Source organism: Netta rufina (assembly GCF_964035555.1).
Source record: "Netta rufina genome assembly, chromosome: 1".
Taxonomy (NCBI): domain Eukaryota; kingdom Metazoa; phylum Chordata; class Aves; order Anseriformes; family Anatidae; genus Netta; species Netta rufina.
Genome location: NC_140123.1, coordinates 43039476 through 43062469, shown reverse-complemented (window position 1 = coordinate 43062469; position 22994 = coordinate 43039476).

Sequence of the window (22994 nt, the reverse complement as noted above, 5' to 3'; positions counted from 1 at the left end):
CATCCCTGTTCCTATGCAGGAGCTCTGAGGACCTTGGAGGTGGAAGCAATAAGGAGGAGAAGATGAAAACCTGCCTCCATTCCCCTAGTCCTACTCAGTCGGATCTCAGTCTCTCTTCCTCCAAAGCATTCAGCTGCTAATTACCGTATTTCCTCAGCAGCCTCCACCCACTCTCAATATATCTGTTGTCCTTTTCCCGAGGGGAAATTTCCTCCACTAGCACACTCCACTAGCACAACTTTGATATCTTTGGCACCAACTATGTCCTGACTTCTCCTAACTCTTCCTCCACTCTTCTACAAGAAAAAAAAAAAAAAGAAAAAAAAATCCCACTTGAGCTTCCCACAATAGCCTTTCTCAACCTTCAAAATTAACACAGAGATTCTCACTTGCTACAGCCTTCCTGGATCCTGCAACCACTTTCTCTCCCCATACAGATATGACCCTCCTGCATTGTTCCCACCTTCTGCTGTTACCATCAGTTCAGAGACAGAACTTCTACTGGATATTAAAACCCAGCTACCTGCTGCCTAACTCTTCTGGCTTTAGGTATTTCCCTAGAGTCTCCTCTGCTTTGGCAGGGATCTAAACACCTCACATTCTCCAGCAAGAATCCACTTCAGTGTTTGGTTTCTGAGCAAAAACAAAAAGTATAACCATGAAGAAGACAGACAGATACAGTAGATACATAGATACAGTAGAATATAACTTTGCTGCCATTCTGAATGGTCTGAAATCCTTTTCTACAAAACAGATAGAATATATGTGAGGTGAAATGAGAAATATATGATTATAGAAAGAAAAGTGGAATGTGAAACAGCAAAATTATATTAATTGAAGAGAACTGCTAGCTAGGGTGGAAAGGAATACAAACTGGCATTATTAGATCTTATCAAGGATAGCAAAAATTAATCCCAATTGCAGCCTGTGTGGTGGGCTATTGCAGTAGAAACCAGTGGCTACGTATGTGGCTTTATGTACACAGCAGGGGAGGTCAGGTGCCCAAAGGCAGGATCCAAATCTACATTTTCACCATATTCACCATTCAGGCATTTTCAGCTACTTTACAACAAACAGAAAGATTAGGATATCTTATTTTGCATTCACAGACCAGAACCTCTAAGCAGGTGTTTACACTTCATCTTTCTAAAGTATACTTCTGAAATACACCGGTGGTGGAAATGTTTCTGTCTATTTAGTTAGCTGGCTAGAGCTCTAGAGGACTGAGTGGGAGACCAGGATTTAATTTGTTCCAGTCTTTACTGTGTCACGTCTCCTGTTCATCTGAGTTGAATTGAAAGGGTGTTGACTATAAAGAATATAAACAAGGCTGGAAGGAGGAAGCTCTGCCTAAACCTATTCTGTGCAGGCCCCAACAACAAGGCTATAGAATAATGCACCTGTAGAGAAAAGCCAGTCCAGTGACTTTTTCATTCTCTGCTATACAGTAAAGCAACATCAACAGGAAAAGTCAACAGTGTCACACCAGAGAGGACATTTTCATTAGTTTCAACCTCTTCAGTCAGAGCAAAGTGTTTAATCATAGTCTAACTTCCTAAGTGAACAGCTTAACCACAGAGTATTGTATAAAAGGTGGGTGGCAGATCTTCCTCCACTGTCTGTTCTAAAAAAGCACCCACAAAGCATTTTCCAAGGAGCCTTCTGGGTGTGCGTTTGGTGTTTTTTGAGAATGTCTGCCTGTTTGAGCCCCCCCAGGAGACTTCAGTGGAGGAATGCCTAGCTTCTTAGGTGGGAGATAGCTATCAGGCTGTTTAAACTGTTCTGGGCATGTGCCAAAGCAGAGCTCTGGACACCCAGAAGAGATGAAACTCAGACAGGCAGGTGCCTTCAGCAAGATTCAAATAAAGTACCTAAGCATTTATGGTGCAACCGAAGAAAATTTCATCAAAGAAAGAGAAACGTGATTTTCCCAACAACTTTTGCCCCACTAAGTTACCCAAAGTTTTCCATTACGAAATTTGCTTTGATGCCTAAGGTTACACCACTGACACCCTGACTGAAAATTAAGTATGTAGACTGCTGTTTCCCCAAGTGCATTTGGGATTTACAAAGTAGGTATTCCATTGCCTAAGGCCCACAAGGATCCCAGTCTTCTAGGCATGTTTAGATCGTGTCTAATGCATATCAACACCACTGGGTTCAGCAGAAGGCAGAGCAGCCACGATCAATATAATTGAAAAAGAGTGGTGTAGGAGTAGCAGTGGTGGTGGCAGTATCCACCTTTTGCATACTAGCCTACAGGATTGACTCAGCCGTGTGTGACCCAGGTTCACTGAATTCCCTTATTGGACTGGAAGCACAAGAGCAGACAAATCTTTCCCAATGAAATGTGGTAAGACTTTTCTAATAAGGTAAATTTTGGTTTTATTTGTGTCATTCCTAGTGAAGTATATTTTGAAGATCTTATGGAAGTCTTTTCTGTCCCAGCTGACGTCATGCATGGGTCAGATCAGTCCACAGTCACGTTAATCCTTTCTGTTCAATAAGCTTCCCTGTTCTGTAAAAGAATAACTCAATATAATATGTCTTATTCAGAATGGATGGGAACTACACCGCAGCCACCTACCTCGATCTGTGACTGGGATGAATTTAGCCCACTTCCACTGAAAAGGGCAAACAGTGACAGCAGCTGTCTGTTGGGACAAGATGATAACAAAGTGTGAATAACAAGCCTCCCTTTCATGAAGATATTATGCAGATTATTCTTATTTGGTAACACTTGGAGTTACTGAGAAACTTAAACACATGCTGTTTGGTTAAGTAAACTAAGAAAGAATACTGGAACCCAAAGGCACCATTAAAAAAATAAATTAAAAAAAAATTGCTGCCAGATTGGATTCAGAATTCTGCAAAGCAAGTGAATGTGGGCTGGAGAAAACAAAAGACGGTAATGCTATCTATGACACAAGAAGGAAAATAGGAAGCTCAGCACTGGGTTTAAAGATTTCTGTGGAGGTGGGTGAGTCACTGTTGCTCACACTTTGAAGTGAGTGAGACAAGCCTGTGCGTCATATATTGTTTCCTCTTAATCTGCAGAGAACAGGCCATCCCAAGCCATTGATGGAAGCCAAGCACTTGGAGCACAAATGAAACGTGACTGGACATGGGTTTCTCTTAGTCAAGCATCCTGGGAGCCTAGAACCGCAAGTCAGACTCTGTCAGCAGTTGAAATACCTCTGGTTTACAGGTTAACAACCTGGCGATAAAAATGAACTGTGGCTGAAACTAAGTCTACGTGGGCCTAATGTAATTAGGAGCCAAGTTTCATACCGCTATAGGGCTGATACTACACCCACTGAAGTCAATGATAATCTTTCCATGAATAACAGAGGCAGGTCCTTTCATCTCTTGACATGTGTATTTATAAAATAGGGATAACGGTACTTTGTTTCTTCTATGTTTGTAATCTCAGCAACAGTTTGGGGAAAGGACTGTTTCTTTCTAGGCACTCCATGTGGCATTTAACACCTCAGAATTCCTGTCTTGGTTGGAATTTGGAGCTAGGAAAACACTAGAACTGACATGACCTTTCCAACATTTACAACATTCAGTTAGCACAGAATACTACAGAGTATACAGTCTACCACAGACTTGTGTAGGTCTGAAGACATAAGTCTATGGTTACCACTAGAAATTCTGTAAATGCTACTGGTAGTTTTTGAATCCATCTAAAATCTCTGGGGTTTTTACTCCTTTTTCTCTGAGCTACTACAGTAGTATAAAGCTAGTGAAGGCAACATGGGTGGTGAATATCTAAGAATTTCATAGGAGTCTACAGGCATGAGACTGACTCCATCAATGAAGATAACAGCTAAGTTGAATAAGCTGGATATTTATGTAACTTTCATTCATACTGTGCTAGTTAAATGTATGGGTCACATATTAATGATATTACATTAAGAACATAATTGAGATGAACCTTTCATTTCATCCTTAAGTTGCTTATGTGGACATAGGCTTGTTGATGATTTTTTTCCTATATGAGAAGTAACTGTACCTTGTATAGACTGTTATTACACTGTTTTGGAAGAGATACTGACAGATTTGATAACTTACATCCTCTGAAGAGTGGGTGATTTTTTTGTTGATTTCCTTTTATTTTTTTCCTATGGATATATATTTACTTGAATGTGGCATGCTGGAAAAGCATTTTTTCCCAGTTTTGTACCAAAGCCCCACAACATCAAATACCAGGCAAACACATACACCACATGAAAGGGTATTAATCTTTGTTTAGGTTTAAGTAGACATTAGTGCACTTTCTAGGGTCTAAGCACCTTATTAGTAAATGTGATTGAGTTAAACACTCAATGGGAATCCTTTTTCAGAGTCCTGAAGTGCCCTCAGTTAGATCTCCAGATGCTGTCAAACTGTAGCTGTATTGCTGCATACATGAAAGGTCACAAATTACAGAGAAAAGTCAGAGATAACAGCTCACCAGTCCCTCAGAGCTTGCAGAGACCATTCCATTTTGGAAATGTGCAGTCTGTTCAACTGGAACTGCCCATTTTAAGGCTAGAAAATCTTTCAAAATGAGACTCTTTCAAAACTTTTGTAAGCCAAATGCTTTGTTGTTGCTCTTGGAAGAAAACAAAACCTTGGGCAACTGAGCATAGAAAATAAGGCTGAACAACCTGTTTAGAAATCCCAGCCTGCCTAAACACAGCAAGTTTCAGCTTGACGAAGACTGATTGTGCTGGGGATGGCCTGAAGCCCACATAATGCAGCTAACTTCCGTGTCAGTTAAGAGCTTCAATGAACTAGGGGTGCATCTTTCATTTAAAGAGAAGTCTCCACTCAGCTATTGGAATCAGATTTAGTTTTGTTAATCAAATATAAATTAGATAAAGAGAAAGAAAAAAAAATAACCTGGGTGGCATTTTTCAGTATTACAGATATCATAACCTCTGAGATGCTTGTCAGGGTTTTAAGGATGCCATATCTTCCATTGTTTACTCAGAAAGCTCTCAGATGTGGAATATTTTCTTGAATCTTTCACAATGGCAGTGGAAAAATGTAGAAGAAAGGAGCAAAAGGGGCTGGTTCACGATAGTACTTACTCCGAAATGACATGGATGTAAAGTTGCTGGGATTGATTGAGTCATATGAACAAAAAATTTGGTTGAAGAGGTAGTGGATTGGGCTCAAAATATCTAGAACTGTTTTGAGGAGAGGGACATTGCCTCCTACAACTTCAACATAGCGTGAAATATTTTTTCTGTAAAACAGAAGTGGCTGCCAAAAAATCACCAGGCTGGCTGAAAACATTTTCACATGACTGCAGGTAACCATATGTTATAAACTAGCTGAGACCTGGGAAAACACTCTAGGCAGTGGCAGGCAGACAGGTAAACTTAGCCTCATCTTCTGCTTTTAGAAGTTCCAGAACGTACTGCCGCAACCAGTTTTTGTTTTGTTTTGTTTTTCACAGAGAGCCAGTCTGTAACCACAGATAAATGTTTTTCTCTGTTGAAACTCATCCTTATGGTACGACAATCTGGCTAATTCTTGGTTATACTGGGTATGTAATAAGAATGCTCAAACATAAAAGGGATGAAAGACCAGTGGGAGAAATTTTCCCTCAATGTTATTTTCCAGAAAACCAAAATCTGGCATACCCAGAACTTTTTGTTGTTTCCCAATGCTCAAACAATGTAAGCAATCAGCAGCCATTGATGCCAGTTAGGTTTCCAAATTTATATGAGAAATGTTTCTCTTAAACTTCTAATCTGTTGTTTTATGTTTTTTGTTTTTTGTTTTTTTTCCTACCTGTTCTCTCTCGTATTCTGGATTGAACTAAATCTGTTCAATAGCCCATGATGTATATACCTCATCTTCTAGTTTCTGATGTCTAGACTCTGTCATCTAGTTTCTGTTTTGTTCACCTTTGTGACTAACCTTGTAGATCATCCTTTATCTCACTTAAGCGCAATTGTGCCAAGAAAAAAATGCAAAAAAGATGTTAAGAAGCCTTATGTTCATGTACTATGGTTGCATCAAAAGACTCTAGTTAACAGTTTAAGGTGTTAAAAAAAAAATAAAAAAAAAATTCTTAGCTCCTTGCCCTGAAAATTCATCCTTGGCATCTGAAAGTCAAATTGCTCTTTCTCCTTACATTTAAATAGCTATAAAAATTCATCTATGGAAATGGGGGCCCCAGTTCAGCAAAGCACAACTGTTTGCTTAATAATAGATTAGACAAGGATGATCCAGCTCACTTTTCCATGTATGGGCCATAAAAGGCCAACAAGAGCTAGGGAAATAAGAAAATAATTTTATAAGCAGCAGAAGTGAACATGAATAAAAAAGGGGATTTTTGCTTAAATTCATTTCATATTTGTATATATTTGTCCTCCCCGCTTTGCATTTCATCAAGGATCCTCTGCCCTGTGCTGGGGCTCACCAAGTCTCAGAGAGGGTTTGGAGCTGAAATTATAGACTGAACTGGGTATTGCTGACAGGATCACACTCACACAGTGCTGTTATTCAGCTACACGGCTGCATAGGAGGAGCTAATACTCTCTTGTTTAGTATTACTCCAACTATCTTTACTCATAGTGAGTAATTCTTTTGAAGTCAGTGTGTCTACACAAGTGAGTAATGGCCTCAGGATCCAGCCCTTCAAGAGTGTATGACGTGTTATGTTTCAAATGCTTCTGCACTGTTGTTTTTAATACTGCATTGCAATTTACTTACTGGAATTATCTTCTGAATAGCTTCTTTCCATGGATTCCATTATATATATTATTTTATTTATTACGTTTTCACTTTGATCTGCATGCCAATCAAGATAAGCTCAATAAAGATAGAATTTTAATGAACACAAGGAACTATGTGTAGCTGCAACAGCCAGTTTTACTAGTTTTATGGGTGTGTGCATTTATTTTTACTTGTGTAACATCCAGATTGTAAGGCTGCAGTGTGTGAAGCACTTCATATTCATTTGTTTGTTGTAAAGAATGAGATATCTCTATTATTTTCACAGTTATCCTAAGTACCTCTGTTTTATGTTTTTTGTTGGGTTATACAGAATAAAAGGAGACTGTTAAGAAAAACAAATACTAAATGGAATCATGACAAAGATAAATGTCTTTCAGGGAGTATAGCTGGGAGACTTCACTGTCAGGAACTGCTAACAGTGAAATGTCTACCAACACCGCAACAGGTTATGGATGGCTTTTCCAAGGTCCAAATCAAAGAAACATTAATCTGTTAAAACCCTTCACCTGGACTAGAAAGAATGGGAACAAGGAGTAGTTGCTTGACGTCATTTTCTTCCAGTAGAAAAGAAGTGGGTTAGAACTGGAAACATAAGGAAAATGCACAAGGAAAGACTAAGGTTTAGACAGAAAGGTGCAAAGTTTTCACTATCTTAACACTTTGTTTTCTGAAATGTATCTTATGATAAATAATACATGGGTTACTTCAACAGGACAATCAACACAAAGCTCTTGGAGAGATGTTTCTGTACATCACTCGAACTCAGCAATCAGTCAAACTCAGCAAACTCAAAATGACTAGGGGACACAAGTAGCCTTCCCAGTTCAAGGTCCAGCCACAGAGCTGGGAACAGTTTCTATTCACAATGGAAAGGGACCTGGAAAAAGAGCAGGTTATACTGCTGAAAGTGGTAAAAATAAAAAATAAAAATAAAAAAAATAAAAAAAAAATAAAAAAAGAGGTCTGCAGTAGAAAAAAAAAGTCTTGTAAATGTATCTGAAATACCGTTTGGTAACAGTGGAAGGTGTTTTAACAGGTAACAACCACCAGCTTTGTGCAGGCACATGAAAGTAGTCAGAATGGAGGGATCATTGCCTGTAGTATCATTGATAAAATCAATCATTGCTTCATAATCAAAGTCATTGTTATCAAAGAAATGATGTCTTGGCTACAGTCAAGCACTCGCTTTTTGTTCCTTTTCATTTTTTTTCTGGCAACATTGAATTAGGCTACTATTGAAGTCACTTGTAGGTTCTTGGACCGTGACACAACATGGGCAGAATATTGCATCACAAAGCATTTTCCAGTGGATGCAACTAGAGTAGCTACTTCTGAGGCCTACAAAAAAAGGAACAACCAGGGCTTGATTTGGTACAATTCATCACAGTGGAACCATAATGTGATGAAATTTATTACAGTAGAGCTATAAAGTTGTGAAGCTATTCCACAACACACTTTTTCTGGTATTGAAGTTGTTATAGAATGGTTTTGGTTGGAAGGGACTTTAAAGATCATCTAGTTTCACTCTCCTGCCACTAGACCAGGTTGCTCAAAGGCCTATCCAACCTGGCCTTAAACACTTCCAGGGATGGAGCATCCATAGCTTCTCTGGGCAACCTGGTCCAGTGCCTCACCACCCTCAGAGCAAAGAATTTCTTCTTAATATCTAATCTAAATCTACCCTCTTTTTGTTTAAACCATTCCCCCTTGTCCTATCACTACACAGCCTGACAAAGAATCCCTCTCCAGCTTTCTTGTAGGCCTACATTAGGTATTGGATGGTTGTTGTGAGGTCCCCCTGGAACCTTCTCTTCTTCAGGCTAGACAGCCTCAATTCCCTCAGCCTCTCTTCATGGGAGAGGTGCTCCAGCCCTTCGACAATCCTTCAATGGCCCAACTCTGGACTCATTCTAATACATCCATGTCCCTCTTGTGCTGGGGGCCCCAGAGCTGAATGTAGTACTACGGCTGGGGTCTCACAAGAGCGATGTAGGAAGGAACAATCACTTCCATTGACCTGCTTGCCCTGTTGCTTTTGATACAGCCCAGGATACGGTTGACTTTCTAGGCTGCAAATACATATTGCTGGCTCATGTTGAGTTTCTTGTCAAGCAACACACCCCAGGTCCTTCTCCTCAGAGCTGCTCTCACTCCATTCACCACCCAGACTGGTTTTGTGCTTGGGATTGCCCTGGCCCAGATGCAGGACTTTGCACTTGGCCTTGTGTTGCCTCATGAGGTTCACAGAGGCCCATGTCTCAAGCCTGTCCAAGTCCTTCTGGATGGCATCCTTTCCATCCTGTGTGTTGACTGCACCACACAGGTTGGTGTCATCAGCAAACCTGCTGAAGGTGCACTTCATCCCACTGTTGATGCAAGGGTGTTAAACACTGCCAGTCCCAATACTAACCCTTGAGGAACAAGGACACCAGTTGCCTGTTCAAGGCACATGTTTCAGTGCAAAGTAGCTTTCTGTACAGCCATCTGTGATTGTTTTGCCATTACTAAAAGAATTGTGTGTTTCCATAGTGTGTGAAATGCTGGAGGACATAGGAAGATGTGCTTTGAAGGCACCTTGCACCCACTGTCAGTGAAGTGCTCTGGATGGACTCTGAGGGCTTAATCTCTGCTTTGGTTACTGAGATATGCTCACATGTGTACTACACAGTTCCAAGAACAGACACAGGGAAAATCTTAATTTCAACAATAACTTCTCCAGTACGAAATTGCTAACAAACATGCACTAGTTGAGAACCAACTTACCAAACTAAGTGAATGCTGGTATGAATCATCTCGTTCCCTTTCAAAATTGCAATGGCAAATGCTTGCACTGGAAGATATTTAAGCTCTTCTTTAGCTGACATTTACTACAGCTCAGCAATTGGTAATAAATTGGAATCACCATCATGTGTTCATCCAGCCCTAAATGAAACATTAGTGGAGTATGAAGAATGGCCTCAGACTCAGCATTATAATTATTTACTGTATATTAAAAGTGTTATGGTAAGCAAGGACAGACACAGTTGTAATCCAAATGACTTGAACAGAGGCGAACAAGAATAGTTCAGTTGGAAGGGACCTAAAAAGATCATCAAGAAGAACTTCCCAACTACTTCAGTGTTAACCAAATGTTACAGTATGTTATTGAGGGCATTATCCAAAATGCTTCTTGAGTGTTGACAGGCATGGGACATCAACAACCTCTCTAGAGAGCCTGCTCCAGTGTTTGACCACCCTCCTAGCAAGTATTTTTTTTCCTAATACCCAATCTGAATCTCCCTTGGTGCAGCTTTGTGGCATCCCCATGCATTCTATCATACATGTAGGTTCTCCACCAGGAAGAAGAGATCTGCACATTTCTCTCTGCTTCCCCTCCTCAGAAAGTTGTAGAGAGAGTAAAATGAGGAACTAAGGAAAGCAAAGACATATTCTCCAGAGGTCCCCTAAATTCACCCTTGTTTTCCAAAGGTGATCACTAAAAGTTGAAGGGCCACAAAGTTTTACCCAGTTTCAAAGGCTTATCTGTCCATTTTGTTTATAATGTAACAAAAGCTCATGTCAAGAAAATGACAGAAGGCCTCCATCAACTTAGGCAGATGTTGTAGAACTTCAAGTGGTTAGTGCCACAAAGATAATAATTGCAGTGTACATGAAACATAGAAAATGTGGAAAAGACATGGCTCTGCAGGAAGGATCAGGAAAAGGAGGACAAGTACACAAACTAGAATGAAAGAAGAGACATGGCTCATTGTTGCCAGATTGAGGAGAATATATTGTGTACACTAGCCAGGGAACAAGATGCTGTGGTGCCTCTCAACATCTTCTGAATGTTTGGCTGTCAAAAGGTTTTTAGGAACCCCACCCTGTAGTATTTGTTCATAGTTTGTCATGCTTTGTCACTGAAATTGTTTATGCTCCACTCTGAATGCATGAACAAGAATTTTGGGTCCTTGTCTTCATTTTACTGTTTTATGATCAAATCTCCTATCTCCCTTGCTAAGCTTGTTCACTTTTTTTTTTTCAGAGTAGGACTTCTCCTCTGCGTGTTCTCAGTGCAACATTGGACTTACCTGGACAGCCTCGATTTGGTCTGTGCTTTGCATTTCTTCTGGGACAGCTCTGTGACTGCAGGTTGGACTTCCAGTCTTTGACAAACATGGACATACCAGCAAAAGGGTTTTTCGTACTGGTCATACCCCTTGAAGAAGACTGCTCTTACACCAGCTAAGTGCTCCAGTGTAGGGAGTTTCAATTGCAGAGTACATATCTTACTGTATTTTTTTCAGATGGGCTGTGACCACAGTCTTCTGCGTCATCTAAGGGAAAGTATTATTTTGGTTTGAAAGTAGTGGAAGAATCTCTATTAATTTTCAAATGCAAATGATAAAATACAAACAATTTATTTCCCTTTACTCATGTGGTATAACAAGGTCTGATTTAAAATCTTTAGCAGAAATCTATTGCCAAATTTTCAGGATGAGCAACAGCAGAAAAAATCAGTATGCTAAAAACCAAAACATTTCTTATTGACTTAAGAAGCTCGTTAAAGTCTCATTTGGGCCTGGTCCGTCGTTTGGTATAATCTGCGCAGTTAATGCATAAAACGATATAAATATGGACTGGAGCCCAACCTCTGCACTTTCAAGAGCCAGTCCTACTTCATTCGCTTCAAAGAAACCTAAAGAATGAAACTGGAATAGAGTGCCCTACAGGCTAGGCAAATACATGGAAAATTTGTGCAACATTCCAGGTTCAATGAAGGAAAGCCAGCAGCAAGAAGAAGGTGTTCACCCATTACCATGAGGAAAATGAATGGTATATACCAGGCAAACAATTTCACCTCCCTCACCTCAAAGAGAAAATAGCCACAGGAGGTGCATCCTTGGTGTAAGCACATCTTCCCAGATGAGAGGACTGGAATAATGAGCAGCTCTACTAAAATCCCTGCAGGTGTGTGAAACAGCATATGAACTCTTCCCAAGAAAGTCAAGTTCATGTTGGTGGAAAGGGAATTTAAGTGGAATCCCTGATAAAAACCTACTGGACCTACATCCCACATAAGGCCTACTGTCTGGGTGGAACCGAAAGGTGAAGAAGCACACATACATAATCCATCAGTTGGTTTGACGTGTGTGGGGTGGCTTCACTTAGGTGACTTCATGTCTCAGAGATCTGCTGAGCCACAGTGCCAGACTGCCTGCCTCACTCATTGCCCAGGGCTGCAATATTTTCTCTGCTGCCATCATCCCTCCGGGAGAAGGCTTCCCTTTTCAGATGGGGTGGGAATTTGTGGCCCATGGGCTGCATTGGTCTGGAGCTCTGTTCCAGAGGGCCTGCAGCCACACGAGTGGGAGGAAGGCAGACAGGCATCTCACTAGTGCACAAAAGATGAATGTTAATTATGTTTCTAGTTATCACAGGAGAAGTCTATTATCTGTGTGTCAATGCACAGCCCACAAAGATTGCACCAAAATCCCAACTAAAGCCTAGGTTAAAAAATAAATCTAATCCTGTGACTGTTGAACCTCCTGTTTTCATAATCTGCAGCAAATTATATAGTTCAGCAACATCTGATCCTTTGCATGCCATAAAGTAGATGGTTTATCACCTAATTCTCCATACAACAGAGCCTGCATTATTATTACGATGAATATAACGTTGTACTCTGTCAGTGATTAATTTATGTGTGTCTCTCCTGCTAACAAATGGATTTTATAGTGAGCTCTGACGATGGGACATAACTATTTTCACTGAAAACAGCATTGATTTGAGTCAAGTCAAAACATCTTTAAAAATAGTGTCATATTCACAGGTTTTTTTTAAAGCAAAACTGCCTCTCAGTTTCCTCTTTGACAACACTACATGAGGAATTTTAATATTCCTTTAAGTAGAATGTTAAATTCAGCTTGAAAACTTCACAGTAAGTTTTATTTTCAATCAATCCAAGATAATTTCTTAAATGATAACAAAGTGTTATCAAGATAACAAGAACATCAATTATTCTCACAGTCTTGTCTCACTGACTACACTGAGGGTAGCATCCAGAGGTCACTACTTGTGGATAAGTATATTTTTAAAGGGTAAGTGCTCTGAACCAAAAAACATTGCCAAGAGATGCAAATGAAGCAAAAGTGATGCAAATGAACCTTCCTAGTACCAGTGAAAAAATATTTTGAGATTTGGCTTGGAAACCAAAGGAACTATATACAATTTCTGGATAAAAATTGCTAAGAATCATGTAGTTTACAACTAAATTTCAGTACGTGTATTGAATACAAAAGTTACAATCATCTTGAGAGATTAAAACCTTACCCTCTGTGAGGAAACAGACTAAAGAGGTATTTGGTATCTAACAAACACCTACAAAATGACAGTAAAGCCCTTCAGAATATGATTCTTATTTAGAAAAGACCTCCTAAAGCCTTTTCAATGTGAATATTCATGAAAATCATCAAGTACTAAGAAAACACTGACATGAAAATTATGAAACACTCTGTCTGTGGAAAATAATAGTAGGGTGGCATGCTAAATATAACAAGCACACACACACACACACAAAGTTTTCTAATAATCTGTTTAAGAATAGAAGTTCAATTTCAGATGCATTTGTTTTGGTATGCATCAATGAATCATAAGGCTGTAAATGACCTCAAGAGGTTGTTGAGAAGAAGTGTTCCCAGCTCATCCTTAGAGATGCTTGTCTAATGCATCCTTAAAAGCCTTCAAAAAATGGTATTTTCTATTTCCCCAAGCAAATCTTTCCTTCTATAATAATCCTATTGTAGTGGACTCTTACCTTGTTCCTACCTCAGCCTTCCCCTTTTAGACAAAGCAATCCAATTTCTATTGTATGTCATATCTTCTAAACCTTTTACCCTGCTTTTTACTTTCACCTTGAATTTGCCCACATCCTTCTTCATGTGCAGTGCCTGAAAGTGGGATGAGTCTTCCAGACAAGCTTTCACCAATACCTTAGCAGAGCTAAGCAGTCGCCTCCCAATTGTTTTTGTCTTGTTGACAACAGCATCATATTGTTGATTCCTAACTGGTTTGTAGTTCACAGTAATCTCCAAATCTTTGCTTGCTGTGTTGCTGTATCTGTCGTTATTGTCCATTTTATTTATGTTTGTATTTTTCTTCTGAAGTGTAGTTCTCTGCACTTCCCCTTATTTTGGATTTCAGGCCATCCCTTCATTTTGCCCATCAGATTTCTGAAGATCTCCTCCAAAGTGCTTGGAACATAGTTCCATCGGTGCCATCTGCAAGTTAACTGTGTGTGTGTATGCTCTCTAGCTTATCATAGAGACCCTTACTGAAAATCTAGACCAAGTCTGGGTCCAGGACATAAGCCTGCAAGCACCCCATTTGGAAGCACTTCACAATTTTCAGTGAATCTCATGCTTATGTTTTGAGAAAGATTTTTCAGGCTGTCCTACTTTCCAGTTATTTCCTAGAGATTATGTTTCCTTAGCTTGTTCATGGCATTATGAGAGAGAGAATCAAAAATGTCTCACTAAAATATCTGCTGTTCCACCACTCTTCAGTAGGCTAGTTATCTGCTCAAAGGAGGGAAAAGGTAATTAAGGTAATACTTTCACATTAAATCATGCAATAATCCTTAAATTCTAAATAAAATTCCAAAGTAAAGCGCCTGAACTTTCCTAACAGTGATTTAATAGACCTCCCACATTTAAAAACAGAAAACGTAAAATCAAGACACTCATACTACAGGTATGTATAAATTCCTCTGATCAGACAGCAAATGAATAAACCTTAGGCTTCACTTATAAACTGTTTGCTTTGGCATTTGCCATATAATTTATCTGTAAAAAGGGAAAGCTAGACATGCAATATAATTATTTTCCCACCTATTCTTGTTACAAAGTTTCCTGAAAGTGCAGTTTCTTTCTTCACTCACTGTACATAAACTCAAAATAGTGTCTTATGGTCAAAAAACTCTTATGTTGTGTAAATATCTTTTAGGGCATTTGATCTTTTCCCTCCTTTCCTCGTCTTCCATTAGCAGTTTTTATTGCAGCTGCTTGAATGCAAGGTAATGAAAGCTCATGTTTCTGTTTACTCTAGGTCTGTATTGGTACACAGAACTAGAGAGGAAACAAAAAGTCTGGGCATCTTTATGGAGACTGTCGTCAAACAACCAGTATTTTCTAGTTTGTACTTTAATCTGTGTCTGGAATTACACATCAGGATCTGGCAGCGCATTAAGGGGACTTTCTCAGGGATTCTTTGGAAGATGTATTTTATTTCTGTGCATCAGTAAAGCAGCACATTTTACCATGGCAAATACTTTAAATTTAAATTACTTAATAATTTATGCATGCATAAGATGCATGATCAATGAGTGTTTTGTGACTGCAAAACGATTTCTGTTCTTCTGACACCATACACCAGCTCACACTTGTGGCACTGGTCAGCATTACACAGGGATGGGAAGTGAATCAGACTGCTATTCGCATACTCTAGGAGTTTTAGGATTCTTCCAGCAGAACAACAGAAAGCCTCCAACAGCTGGAATGTTGCTGCAATATCATACATGAGGAGCACAAAAAAAAAAAAAAAAAAAAAATACTTTCCAATAAACTATCCATTTCTCATTGAATTTCCTCTGCTTGGTGTTACAAGAGGTTCCAAGGTTCCAAGGTCTGGTAGCTCTTTCATCTGCTGATTCTGCAAGGTCTGCAGGCAGCTTAATTGTCACTGCATGCCAGAGAAGAAAGATTTCTCTTTTCCTTCACCTCATTTAAGCCATTAAACAAATTTTTGTTTTCCTTCTTTGGGGATAGTCTAGGAATTATGTGAAATCTCCAAGATTCAGGCACAAAATAGGTTTCATATATTTCTGTTGTTATTTGTATTGAACCCACCACATCCAGACCCATTTGAAAACAAGTCACCTTGCCGCTGATCCTTTGAACAAGTGTGTTTGCAGCAGAAATATGATCATCTTTTGGTGTATTCATTGCAATCATCACTACTAATATCAAGGTTTCTAGAGTATTCCTCATTCTTAAAATAGTGTTTTAATCATCCAAGCCACCCAGCACCAGCCCCTTGGCTCTGAGGTATCAATTGTTTACTAAACTAGCACTCCTTGCTCATCAATTAACCTACAGCTCTCTCTGAAAGGACACTCGGTGATACAATGGCACCTTTTGCAGGCAGGGCAGAGCTAACTGCAAACTGGCTAGGCAGAGCAAGAGCAACATCAGTATGAAGTTTAGTACTGATTGCATATATATAACTCAGCCAGGTAAATATTTGTGTGGTCTATCTTAGCAGAGCCCTGTACTGCTGCAGTTATTAGTTGATTTACAGCTACTGTGGGAATATTAACACTGACAACTGCGATAACCATGATTGAAGTATAGATACACCCTAAAAGGAAGAGGTTTATAAACCCAGTTTTCTAATCATTTCCATTAAAAGTCAATACAGACTGTTTATTTTTATCCTCCAGCTCTGTGCATTTTGCAATATTCAATTAAAAACAACAAACATCCCAGTAAATGTCCTCACATCTCTACAAAAGAACTAAATTGGTGGCATTCAAAACATGTGAATCCAGCTGAAAACTAGATAAAAATAAGAACTTAAAACTGGACAACTTAAATATGCATTAGGAAAATTACTCATATTGAATTGCAATTTCAGTAGTGTCAAACTCAAAGGGTCAAAGTGATTCTCAGTGCATTATTTATACACGAAGTGATTAAAAGGGAAGTGTGTGAAGTGAAAATGTTACTGAGAGAACGTTTGTAATATGCATGAAGAATTGAACAGAGCAAGGCTTAGATAGGTAGGTAGATAGATAGATAGGGGGACAGATCTGGAATGAGGAACTGTCTCCACTGTACAAAGATAAGTGGTAGAGGAAATATTCTATTTGTATTCAATTAGTACATAAATATTACAGTCTCCATGGTGTTGGTATTTGTCAAACAACTTTCTAAGGAGAAGTTCAAATACTGAATAGTTAAATGACTAAGAATGTCATTTGAATTTTAGTTACTTCAAAAAACTTAATATGTAACAATATCCACCCAAAGCATTTACAAATTCCAAACCACCACAATTATTTTTGAAATTATAACCCCTCCCATGAAATATGTATAAACAGTACTCTCCCTAGAGAGTACTTGAAAATCTGGCCCTTTGGCCCCAATCTTTGGTTCCTCGGTTAGTTAATTAATAGGCTTTTCCCAGAAAATAAATTTCATACAAATCTGAACAATGGACAAATTCATGGAAAACGTGAACAACTCACAGATGATTCATGAACAGAAGTAGTTGGAGTTCCTCAAACAACTTGATAGATCATAAGACCTTTTATTTTGCTTAGGTTCTAGTATGTCAGCATGGTAATAAACCTGTAAATGTTTCAGGTAATTCCAGAGAGGAAATGACAGTCAACTATTGCAATCATTTAGTCTCTCTCTATTCCTGGCATTCCTGTTAAATTTAACCTACTTTTCCTAATTCCCTACACTACAGAAACTGCATTTTTTTTGAAATGCATTAGTGTAAAAGTGTGCTCTGTATCGGCTATTCTCTTATTTCTACATGGAGTACTAAAGAAATCATTACAGAGGGAGTCAGGAACATGTTTAAGTATCTTTAAAAATCCCACTGAACCACGTCTAAATTTTTAGGCACTTAAGAAATTCAGAAAATCTGTCTCTTTACATGCATAATTTCAAGCCCACTGATAGCTCATTTCAGTCAGAAGATACTTTTCATATGTTTGAAATTACACATGTTCCTAGGTGTTTTGCAGAATCAGGGTCTACTTTATCTGTCAAATGGAAGTACAAACAGCTGGAGACTCTTTATTAAGCAGCCGGAAGGGAGGGAAATAAAATGAGAATTTAATAAATCATAAAAATGCTCTAGTGATTGCTCTTGCATGAAAAATTCATACAAACTCCAAACATTTTTGGATGGTCTCATAGGCACATCAAAATATACTTAATAATAAAAACCCACCCTTGTGCTCACATTTACCCACTTGCTGGCTTCATCCTGCACTTTTGAATAAGACAAACTCTCATTAAAACTAATGGCAGTTTTGCCTGAACATGCACCTGCAGGATTGGGCTTCATTTGCTGAAACTCACTTTACTCCCTGAAACTACCAGCAGATCAGCATTTCGATAAGCACTGAATACATTACCACAGGAGAACATACAAAGCTGCGTTTGAACAGGTGACATTTCCTTTTCAAGGCAGACCTGTTCAAAAGTTTAGCATTAATCATTTCCAAGCAGGCATAACAGAATTATCTACTATATCTGTCAACTTTCTGCTTCTTATAAAGGTAAACTTCTTCAACCTGTAGAAAGCAATGTCAAAAACAATAAAATAGAGCCACTGATTAACTACTCAGTGCAGTTTAACAGCAGCATCAGAGCTTGCTCCATCAACAATTGCTACATGTCAGCAATATATATGTGTATATATGCATATAGATTTATACATCTCTTGAAGTAAGAGACAATATTTGGTTTCGGTTACATGGCTGGGAAAAAGGATGTCCCTGACACACACACACACACTCACACAGTTCCCATTTATGCACACAGACTGCCTTGGTGTGCCTGGCAAGGCTACCCAACGGGCTATGCAGCATGTAGCACAGTTGTGAACTACTAGGGAGTCCCTTTTACTCCACAAAGTAGATTTCAGCCACAGCTGGGGCTGTGTTTGCAGATTTTACCATTTGTGCTGCTCAATGGCACTTACAGTAATAAATTACACTTGCCTGGGACCATTCTTCGGCATCAAAACTGGCCAACTCACAGTGTACCATGCCATTAGTATTAAACTCACTTACTCCCCAAAACAGGGTGGCCACACTCACACGGCCACCTGGGAATAGTCCCTGGCCTCTGCTGACTCCCCAGTCATGCCAGGGAATTGTTTAGGAGAGTGCTTGCTGGCCCAGGCCAAAAGCGTGTCAACGGCTGCTCTGACAACTTCAGTTCCAGTGCCCTGGCACTGTTTAATTTATTAGTAGAGAAGCAGACTCAGTGCATGTGGTCTTGGGAGCAGCTTCAGGGAGCATCTCAAAGTGAAATGCAGAAATACCCCCTGAGGCTATTAAAGGGACAAGGAACTTCTTGATCTGAGCAAGATTATCAGCATCTGACCTATAATTAACTCCACTGTCCAAGCTGGCAATACACTGATACAGGAGTACTTAGCATTGTTGTAGCTTGCTCTGTTTTGATTAATGAGTGTATTTAACTAAACAGTATACATTAACTATTATTAATGGCACATTAATTGTTAACTACACATTACCTAAATAGACATCCTATTAGATAATTACTTCTCTGTTAATACATTAATCAATTTGCCCATGGATGAAATTCATGCATAACTGATTTGGAAAAAAATCATCTGTATATCAGAAATATATTTATTAAATTATGATTCCATGAGGATACTAATTTAAAATATAAGAGCATTTTAATTCCTTTCCTGCAATATTTTTACTCACCTGGCTGTGGAAATACCACTCTACTCATATGATCACCAAACAGCAAACACATTCCTATAACCTCAGATCTTACCATCATCTCTATAATCTTTGCAGCACCCATTACCAAAGTTTACTCAACAAGAAGCTCTTGATCCACAGTAAAAATGAATGTTAGTGCCAGACTAATACCTGACTAAGGCTTCTTGATAATCCCAAATCCAGAAGTTTTTTCTTTAGAATCAGAGTCTTAGGTTTCCATCTCTATTTTTCTTCAACAGGACTTTAAACAAAACCTAGCTGCATGGGCTTAAAGGCTACTTACTTGGATAGTATGGCTGTAGGCACTAACTTGGAAGCTAACACTGAGCTAGCCCGTGGATGGAGAAGGCCTTGTGTTTGTCAGTGCAGTGCTGTGATGATGAGTAACTCAGGCCAGGACTGTGAGAAACCTGTAATGTGGGGCTTAAAAAGCATATGAACTTACATCTAAACACTTTTCTCCAATTTTGCCTTGGGAAGTTCTCCACAGACCTTGAAATGTGCCTCTGGGCATATGCAGACATATTTTCCCCATGACAGAGCTGAGGAGTGTGGCCCCTGCTCATGCCTCTGCCTCGCTGAGATCCACAAGATGAGGATCTTTGGTCCACAGATCTTTCCTAAGGCATCCCACACACTGTCCACATCCAATTGCCTCCATACAACAGGGTGCTTCATACCACCTTTTGTAAAACACAGCCAAGGGAAGAGCTGCCAACAACCGCTTTATGTACAACCATTTAGTGGCTAGAGCATTCATGAAGGATGTGTGATATGGAGCCTATGTTTTTTTCCCATTTGGAGACATTAAGCTACTCATCTTCCAAGTCCCCAGGGAGTGCTCAGGTCAAGCCTGTGCTGAAATTGCCAGGCTGGACTGCATGGAAAAAAAAAAATAATAAAATAAAATAAAATAAAATAAAATAAAATAAAATAAAATAAAATAAAATAAAATAAAATAAAAAATACCACTCATGGGCTGCATGGGCTTAAAGAGAGAGAAAACAGAAAAGGGTATGACTTCAGCACTGTGATTAGGGTCATCACCAAGAAGAATCCTAGGTGCTGGTCCTTGTTCCAAGAGCTGTTTATATATTTTATTTAATGATTTCATGTAAACAGTCCTTGTATGAGGGACTGGAATCACTGGGGCAGATCTGAAACCTGTTGAAGTCAGTGGAAATCAAAGCCAACTGAACTGAATAGAAAGTTTTCCACAGATTTCAGTAGGCTTTGGATTACTTCGGGATTACTTCTTGGGTGGTAAAGGCTCCATGCCAATGCACTGAAGGCATGCACCGATTGCATACTAACACACACGTTGTTGTGGCTTATTGCTATATTGGAACCAGCCTTTGAAAACTATCATAATATCCTGAGGCAAACTAGAGAGTCAATTATTCAAAATGTTGGTCTTGAATGTTTAAAGGCCCAGTCATGGGCTCCTTAGGCTAAGTTCCCACTGCCTGCAATGAGAACTCTCTCTGAGGAGCACAGGCAGAGGCAAGCTCTGAGACTCACATTAGCGGGGTATTTTGATGCCCTTGGCACAGCCATGACTGCAGTTTAATGCAGAGATAGCCAACCTGACTTGAAACTATGTAATGTGGGTAGCAAACACAATATAGACATATTAGCATAGCACTTCACATGGGCTAATTAGCCCTGCCAAGAGGCAAAGTTCATTAGCCTGAGGAGAAAGTTGCATGAAGATGGACTACTTCCGACTCATTTAGAGGTAGCTTTGCAAAGCAGTGCTTTGTGCCATGTAGACATGCTAAATATCCTCCTATTCCAAGCATTACAAAACTTCCGATTCTGCGGCAACTGTGGCAATTGTACAGTTATTGTGGACCCATCTGTCCTTTGAAAGGAAGGGTCTCTCATGCAGTTTGGTATTTCAATTGCCAGAGTGCACACACACTGAGGCTTCACTCACATGAAGCAAATCCAGGTTAAAGCTTGGCATACATTTTTCATTGCTTTCTTTTTCAAAAAAAAAAAAAAAAAAAAAAAAATCACAAGAAGTTCCCTTGGTGATTTCAGCAGTGCAAGGCTTAGAACAGCCTCATCACCACAGGTTGCTCGCAGCAACCTTTTCTCTAAGGTTTAATGGGTAGCCTTTTTACACCCAAGGATTCCAGTTCATATACCTTTTCATAAAGACTTGCCCTCCATTAAAACTGTTTTCCCAGCAGTGTTGCAAGTTTAATTTGCCCAAAGTAATTTTTATGTTTTGTTTATTAATTTGCATGGGATTTCAGTTAGCATGAAAGTCCCTTCAGTATCCTGTCTTTAATAAACACTAAAACTTTACTCTGGGGATAAATTCAGATACAAGGAATGATTCTGCAATCCACTGTATGCACCATTTATATTTTAGTGTCTCAATGAATATTTTGCTGAGTCTGCAATTAATATTTTGCTGAGTCTTTGCACAGGTCTCCTCACAGCAGGTGTCATGGTCTCTGTTCAGGAAGGTCTATGGAATCTGTGAGAGAGCTAGATGATAACTGAAGTTGCTTGACTAAGAAATCCAACAGAGCTAGAGATAAGGCAAACACAAGCAAATGGGTAGAGCAGACACCTGCCATGTTTTTCAAGTGAGTTACCACTTTGCAGGCATTTATATTACCAGCTGGGGAGGTGTGAGAAAAGGCAGGAGCAAGGTTTGACTTGGTGTGGTCTGCTTTGGTTCTAGGAGCATCTTTATAGTAATAAATTCATAGCAATTGCCTGTGCTGGGCACATGACACCACACATCTATAGCTAGCAGGCAATGCAAACTGTGTTTCTGCACAGCCAGCCCAGGCTGCTTTGAGGCTGCCAACAGAATCACGTGCTTGTGCAGAATGCCAACTGCTGGAGGACATGGGGAAGATGTGCTTTCCCCTTTTGGAGGTACCCTGCACCCACAGTGACCATGGGGTGGTCTCATGTGTGTGCTGCATGACTCCAATTGCAGACACAAGATGAATTTGCACCAAATCAATAACTTAACAGGAAGAAACCAAATGAGATTTAATAAGAGCAAGTGTAGAGTCCTGCACCTGGGAAGGAACAACCCGAAGTATCAGTACAGGCTGGGGGATGATCTGCTGGAGAGGAACTCTGAGGAGAAGGACCTGGGGATCCTGGTGGACGACAGGTTGATGACGAGCCAGCACCGTGCCCTTGTGGCCAAGAGGGCTAATGGGATTCTGGCATGCATTAAAAGGAGCATGGCCAGCAGGTCAAGGGAGGTGATCCTCCCCCTCTACTCTGCCCTAATCAGGCCTCACCTGGAGTACTGTGTCCAGTTCTGGGCTCCCCGGTACAAGAAAGACAGGGATCTCCTGGAAAGAGTCCAGCGGAGGGCCACAAACATGATACGGAGCCTGGAGCATCTTCCCTATGAAGAAAGGCTGAGAGACCTGGGTCTGTTCAGCCTGGAGAAGAGAAGACTGAGAGGGGATCTCATCAATGTGTATAAATACCTGAGGTGTGGGAGACAGAAGGATGTAGCCAACCTCTTCTCAGTGGTTTGTGGGGATAGGACAAGGGGCAATGGCTACAAGTTAGAGCACAGGAAGTTCCACATGAGAACTTCTTCATGGTGAGGGTGACGGAGCATTGGAACAGGCTGCCTAGGGAGGTTGTGGAGTCTCCTTCTCTGGAGATATTCAAGGCCTTTCTGGACGCCTACCTGGGCAGCCTGCTCTGAGGAACCTGC